Source organism: Arachis ipaensis, chromosome B07, assembly GCF_000816755.2.
Source record: "Arachis ipaensis cultivar K30076 chromosome B07, Araip1.1, whole genome shotgun sequence".
In the NCBI taxonomy this organism is placed as follows: Eukaryota; Viridiplantae; Streptophyta; class Magnoliopsida; order Fabales; family Fabaceae; genus Arachis; species Arachis ipaensis.
In genome coordinates, this window is record NC_029791.2 from 114,120,137 (window position 1) to 114,127,893 (window position 7,757).

Genomic DNA, 7,757 nt, shown 5'->3' on the forward strand with positions numbered 1-7,757 from the left:
TGGCAACTAACGTGGGCAATAGTGGCTTAATAGTGGCTTAATCCAACGTTAGTGACAAAGGTGAGTGTCACTAACGTTGGCAATTCCTTGTTCCTTTCACGTTAGAGTTCACGTTAATGTAATTAACGTGACTCTTAACGTGGCCAAGTGTGCCCTTTTTCCAACGTTAGTGGTATTCACTTTTACCACTAACGTTGGAGCTTCCCTTCTCCTCCACGTTAGCTTCCACGTTAATGTAATTAACGAGGCAACTAACGTGGGCTATAATGGCTTTCGAAGGCGTTATTGGCGATCACTTTTCTCATTAACGTTGCAAGCTAGCTCCCATTCCACGTTAGTGGTCACGTTAATTAGACTAACGTGGCTACTAACGTGGTTCTTCCTTGCTTCCTTTGTCCTGAAATCAAGCAATTAAAGTGCATCAAAGCTCTATTCCAAGTCATGAGATCATGCATTATCTAATTTGTCATTCAATTCATGCATAATTCTCATGAAATCATGTAAAGTTCACAATGTTTGCTTGAATCAAGATGTAAGTGAATATCTAGCTAAAACTTGCTTATTTACTAAGAAAAAGCATGAAACTACCCTAAAACAATAAAGAAAAGGTCAGTGAAACTGGCCAAAATGCCCTGGCATCACCCGACATATCCTGGTAGCTAACCGTGGACAGTTCCTCTGTACGCGCATCCTCAAACTCAAAATTTAACTATGGGAAGAATCCCAAGCTGACATAGGGGAGACAACACCCCAAGCTTAATATTATCCATGGGATGAATCCCAGGCTGACATGGGGAGATAACACCCCAAGCTCAATAATATTCAATCATTAGCTCACATATGCATCTTCGGCATACTCGCAACATTACCACACTTTCTCAATAAACCATAATCACTTAATCATTAATCATATATTTCATTATTCTCAATTAATTAACATCATCAACTGTCTCACATGTCATTCTCAATATTACATTACTCTCTTAATTGCCTCATATACCACTTCCATCATCTTATCAAATCAAATACCATCTCCTCTGACCATTAATTATCTTTCTTCAACTCTAAGTTAGCTACTTCTTCCTAGATTAACCTCTTCACTATACCTCAAACTAACATTCAGGGTCTAAAGGAGTAAAAATAAAGGTTTAAAAGTTTAAAATCATGATTAAAACACTAAAATCCTATTTGCTGAAAAACAGGGCTATGCGTATGCATGTCATGTGTATGCGTACGTATAGGTCTCTTTTGGCCCAAGATGCGTACACATGTCAAGGTATGCGTATGCATATATGCCAAATAGAAACGACCCTTCGCGTACGAAGGATACGCGTACGCATGCAACCATGTTTTATCAAAATTTGGCTAAGTCAGCAGAATTTCAGTTTTGAGTTCCAAACTTTCGACGCGCATAACTTTGTTGTTTTAAAATATTTTCCATCCATTCTTTGAACGGTGTAAACTTCACAGACTCAATTTTTATAAAAAATAAGTTTGAAATAATTTGGGAGTCCAAAAGCCAAGTTATGGCTCGCCGAAGTTCGGCCAAAAATCAACTTTACACAAAAACCTTCAAACCTTTATTTTCATTAATTCACCATTCAATATCAATCCTTTTACACTCAAAATTAGTTCCAACACATGCAATATCAAAACAACACAGCTCTACACCCTTCTATCATCTATCACACCTCAATTCTAAATAATTCTCATGCATAACTTCACAATTATATCAAGAAGACCATCAACAATCCATCATCTATACACATTCATTATTCTCAATTTATCAATCATCATTAAATCATCATTTAACATTCAAATTTCCATTCTCAAAATTAAACAATAAATTCATACTTAACTTGGTTCATAATTATCAACAAGGCACTAAGCAATTTACACCCTCATACATTCATTCCTAGTCTATGGTCATCTAGCCTAAGTTTTCAAAAGACATTATATATTAAATACGAGAAACCAAAATCATACCTTGGCCAATTTCCCGATAAATCCAGAACAGCTCAAGTGTTCCCGCACCACAAGCTTATCCACCACAGCCCTTCACCAACGAACCTAGCTTCCAAATTTTATCTCGAGCTTCTATATCCTCAAATTGATTCCACTTCACAACCAATTTCCAATCTAACATCATAATTACCACTAATATCAACATAGATTTCATTAACTCAACAATTCACCAAGAGGTTAAGGATGCTTACCTTGCCCATGGCTCAAGTGAGCTAAACCCAACAAAAATCCGCAAGCTAAATTGAACCTAAACACCGAAATCATACAAAATTCAACATTTATTCACATTGAATTTTGAAACTGAAGTGGGAAGATCTAGGTAAGAAATATTGAATTTCTTACCAAATTAGCTAGTGGGTTTGTAGAGAATTCTGAGACGAACGCGTGGCCACTGACTGCTTGTCAATCGGAGCTCCGGATAAAAAGTTACAAGGATTTGAAATTCAAGAACAAGGGTTTTGTTCTTCCCCCTTTGCTCTCCTTGTGTTCAGCGTGAAAGTGGCAAGAATGAAGGAGAATGATGGCTGTTTGGCTTTATATGTTATGGGCCATGGGCCCGGTTTGGGCTGGTCTAACTGGTTTGGCCCGTTGGTCCAATCTTGGACTAAATTCTTTAAAATTAGTGTCAGAATTTTTATTTTAATTAATTCTACTTCATTAAACTATAAGATCCCGTTTTCTAATTGCTTTGATTAATAATTAATTTATTGATTAATTATTTACTAATTACTCGGGGTTTACAATTGACATTACAAGAATATCAAATATCACTTTATGTATTTGGCCACGACTTATATGAAGGGTAAAAACATTCAGTTAGCTACTTAAGAAAAATAAAACTTATAAATATAAATAATTTAATTATTGATGTCGAATATTTATTTCTGTGTCTTTTTTATTTGTAAGTTTTTATACAACTACAACTTTTTTGCATCTACATAGGGAGTAGGCATGGCAATTTTCTCTGGCAGGGTGGGTATCCACGGGAATTTACCCGCCGGACGACGGATTTGGAGGACGGGGACGGGGAGCAAGATCCTCACCCAATGGGGACCCGTATAATACCCACATATAGGAAATAACAAAAATACCCCTGTATTATTTATGAGAAACCGTAAGCCTTACCCTTCTATTCTTTCAGCCGTCACTACTAACTCATTCTCTCATAAATCAGTTTCTCTCCCTCTCGGCCTCTCCTTCTCGGTCCCTCTCGGTTTCTCTCCTTCTCTTCGCCACCCTCTTCCACTTTCACCGCCGTCTCCGTCGTTGTGAGCCTCGTCCCCTCTCGCGGATTCCACCTCTCACTTTCAAGGTCACCGCGAGGAGCTTGAAGCGTTGTCATCATCTTCGGCAGAGGCAGAAACGTTCTTCACAGTCGTCGTCTTCGTGTTCGGAAGAGGCATTCTTCGTCGTCACCGTCGCCATCTTCATCTACAGCAAAGGCATTATTCCTTGTTGCCGTCTTCGTCTTTGTCTTCGATAGAGGCAGTCTAGTCTCCATCGCAGTGCCTAACAAGATCGTTTTTCACCGATGGTCATTCTTCCTTCTAGTAAGTCAGCCTTAGATTTCATTTACCTTGACGCATTTTTCATTAATTATCTTGTGATTTTTGTAATTTTTTTTAATTCCATAGAAGTATCTTGTGATTGTGCCTCATATATGTGTCTCTGTTTGTTTTTTAATAATAATGCAGTAGCTAAAAGAAATTGGAATTGAATGTTTGAAATTGTTTAACCTTCGATTTTTTTTATGCAGATTCAAAAAAAATCAAAATCTACTATTGTTGGGAATAAGAAGTACGTATGACCACAATCCAATCAATCATGTGTGAAATAATTTTTTATTGTTATTATATTAAAATGTTAATATAATAAGGTCCTTGATTAAATTTAGAGATTTATCATTATGATAGTGATAATAATATTGAGAGATAAATCTTTTATAATTTAATCTAAATTGTTCTTGGTCATAGGATTATTAAAAAGGACATTAATAATCCGAAAAGATCAATATATATATAATGGTCTTCATTGGATGAAGATTAATAGATCTCATTTATTAAATTATATATATAGATGGTGCATATAGAGATATGACCATTGAACTGACTCACTTTGAGAATTCCTAATGGTTATAATTACCGTATATTTGTCAATAGGATATTCTCAAGATGAACATAGTAATAGAGTTTCCTTTGACCTGTGACTATCATAGTAATTAACAATGTATTTATTATACTTTGATTCCGGACACCTAATACCCTAGGGTGCTAGTTGAATGGACATTGGGTATGATTTAAATACTTGTAGAATTAATGATTAGTCAATAAGGAATCCATCAACTCTCGGTAAAGAGTTTGAGCTCTATGATTATAATGAATGAGATGAATAAAATCTTGGCTAAGGGGATTGAATGAATGAAGAAATGAGTTTCTTAAGTCATTCACAGTTCATTATAATAATGATAACAAGTTAGAGTTTGACAATTAAACCATACTCTAAGGGTTAACCAAGAGCTGGAAAGATGGAAGGAATTATACTTTGTTCTTCTAAGGTTCTTAGTAAAAATATATTACTCCATACAATCGGGTCGTTGAGGAGTGTTGCTAGACGCCAACCTTGATTAGTAAATTTAGTATGACTAATTTACTATCCGCTTAGTATTGAACCTATGGGGTCACACACTAACGAGTGTTCTAACCTTTGCTATAGAATTATTTAATTATTATTTTGATTTGATCAAATAAATAATTATATTAATTCAAACAGAATATTATTATATTCTTTGCTAGCACCAAGAATATAATAATAGTATGATAATTGAGAATATTAAATGAGATTTGAGAATAATAAGTTATTCTATTTCTAAATTTGGATGAGATCCTAACTGATTCTGTTTCAAATTGAGTTATGATATGAATCATAAATTTGAAAGATTCAAGTTTAAAATAAGAAGATATGATTTGAATTTGAATTGAGATTCAAATTTGAAATCAGTAACAAATTTCATACTATATATATATGTATGCCAAGAGTAGAGAAAAAAAGAAGAATGATGAGAGAATAAAACACAAGGGTTTTATTCCTTTACCTCTACGCACATAAATATATGTGAGCCTAATTCTTGGAGAAGAATTTTATGGTGTGCAAAGAGTTGCAAGAGGTTTCTCAATTTAGATCAGATGTTCATTGGTCAAGGAGTTGACAGTAAAGGTTGGTCTCGGTGTGGATACGCATAGCACCTTCGTACCATCGAAGGAGAAAGTAATTTTTACTAAATTGTCTAAAGGTATTTAGATCTGATCTTTGTATTATTTATAGAATAAAATTTAAGCACAAAATAGATCTTTAGGGTTACCTTCTTTTCTTCCACTGCATGTTATGAACACATGGTAATCCTTCAACTATCACTACCATTATGTGATGAAAGAAAGGCTTAAGATTTAGGTTTTTAGAGTGTGATGAATAAGTTTAGTATTTAGATATATTTTGGTTTTTTTTATTAATATGTTTGATGATTAACTTGATAAAATATTAGTTGTTGTTGTTTAAGTCTGCGAAGGCTATAAAGAATATGCTTGTAATGATAATTTGTAGATTATCTTTGATCTCTCTTTTTTTTTTAATTTTTCTGTTTTTTCTAATTTTTTTTAGTTTTTTTTTTAAATCCACGGATATCCGTAGAGACCCCAATCCCCAGCAGATATGGGGTCTGCCCCCATGGGGACCAATTGCCATCCCTAATAGGGAGACTCTGTTCAAAAATAGAAATATTGAAATGAGTCAAGCAGATTTTCGGTGTCTTATCCTTAGCAATGAAGTACATTTTAATGTAAGTAAATACGGTAACTTTTATTAGGTTTGTGAAAAACATATTTTAGTTATTACCATGTTCATTTCTATGTAGATTTTAATGCTGGCAACCCTCAAAACAACAATGGCACAATATATCGATGATGCCTTTAAAGAGATGTCCAACAAAATAACAATTTAGACTCTACCACCACAATTTGGGGTAGAAATTTGGGTAACGGACACTCAAAAAATACATGGTCTCAATGAAACTAACATGGATGCCCTTAATCCAAACATGCTATGTCAAGAGGTGAATGAAAAATACAAAAACATCTGGATGCCGAAGTCTTCTGCGTTAAAATATGTATCTCATTTTCACTCATTCTCTATTTGAATTTTTAGTTTTTTTTTGTAGTTTAATTATCCATGAATCATGTTCACATAAATATATGTTCCACTCATTGATGACATTTTTCATTGGCTCTTAATAGTAATATTCATTGACGAGTGAAAGGTCTACAACTTGATTCATATCCAAACCTAAAGCGAGATATCTCCAAGAAATTTGTCATAAGATGGACGGTGAGCTATTGAATCTTCCTAGTGTATATTAATTGTTGATAGCATAGTAAATTATATATTTTTAAATATTACTTATTATTACTTACTAATTCATAGGATGCTATTATAAATGTATTATGTGCAATAGAAAATATTTTTTTAACACTTCTATTAATTTAATTTTAAATTTTGTCTGTTCATGTTATTTAAAGTTCCTTCATCATTAACATATTTTTTTATTCATTTTGTTTTGAGCCATAACTTGGTCTATTATATTTCATCTTCTCTGGTCCATACTCCAACACTAATATATTAGACAAAAAAAAAATATTTCAATAGATAATTGGCCTATCTGTAATGCTCGTAGCATTCTTGATTGTAACACAAAGTTTAAAGCCAATTTTATTGTGATATGCTTGTTAACTAGATTATGAATAGTAATGATCCTAAATATTAATATGTCTCCAGAGTTTGGTTACTTGAGTGAATGGCAATGGAGGACATGTTTCAATCCAATCTCACTATTAAGGTAAGTTGACAAATTTTCACATTGTGAACTTCTCGTATTTTTTAACACAATAATTAATTTAACTTTTTTGTATTGTAGCTCCCTGACTCCAAAATTCGAATGCTTGTGACATATGCAACTTTGAATGGGACCCACAATAAATAAAATCACATGATCATGTTCTGCAGCTAGATAGAAAGCATTGGTTGGCAATTAGATGGTCTTAGTATTTATTATTAGAAAATGATAGAATGCATTTGATTTGATTATTAGGTATTTAAGTTGTTTATTCTGAAATCTATTTGTTAGACCAATCACTCTTTTTATTTACCTTTTGTATGTTTTCCTTAATATTTAGAATTTTTTTAGTTACACATCTTTCATATGGCACTTTATTTTTTTCATTAAATTTCAATTATGTGGGATTAAGAAATTAAAAGTTACTAAGTTATATTAAATTGACAAAGTTTAACTATATTAATTTTTAAAAGTATTTTCATATTATTTTTATATATGTCTATAATAATATATAAAGGGGATATAGAAGTTTGGTGTCCAATTCTATCTTTCTATTTCATTCCTATTACTATAATTTAAAAACATTCAGTTATTCATTGAATATATACAAAACTCACATTCTGTAGTAGTTATTATAGTAAAAACTGCTACAAAAGTCACGTTCTCTAGCCGTTTTTATAATTACTGAAATTTATATATGAATATCTATTTATTCATTTTTAAGACTCTAATTTGTTTATTCTAAAGGTGTTGAGTATTTTTTATTTTATTTATAATGTAAAAAATAACATTTTATTTTATTTAATATCTAATAAATTTAGACTCTGATTTCTTTTATTTTTTTCGTCAT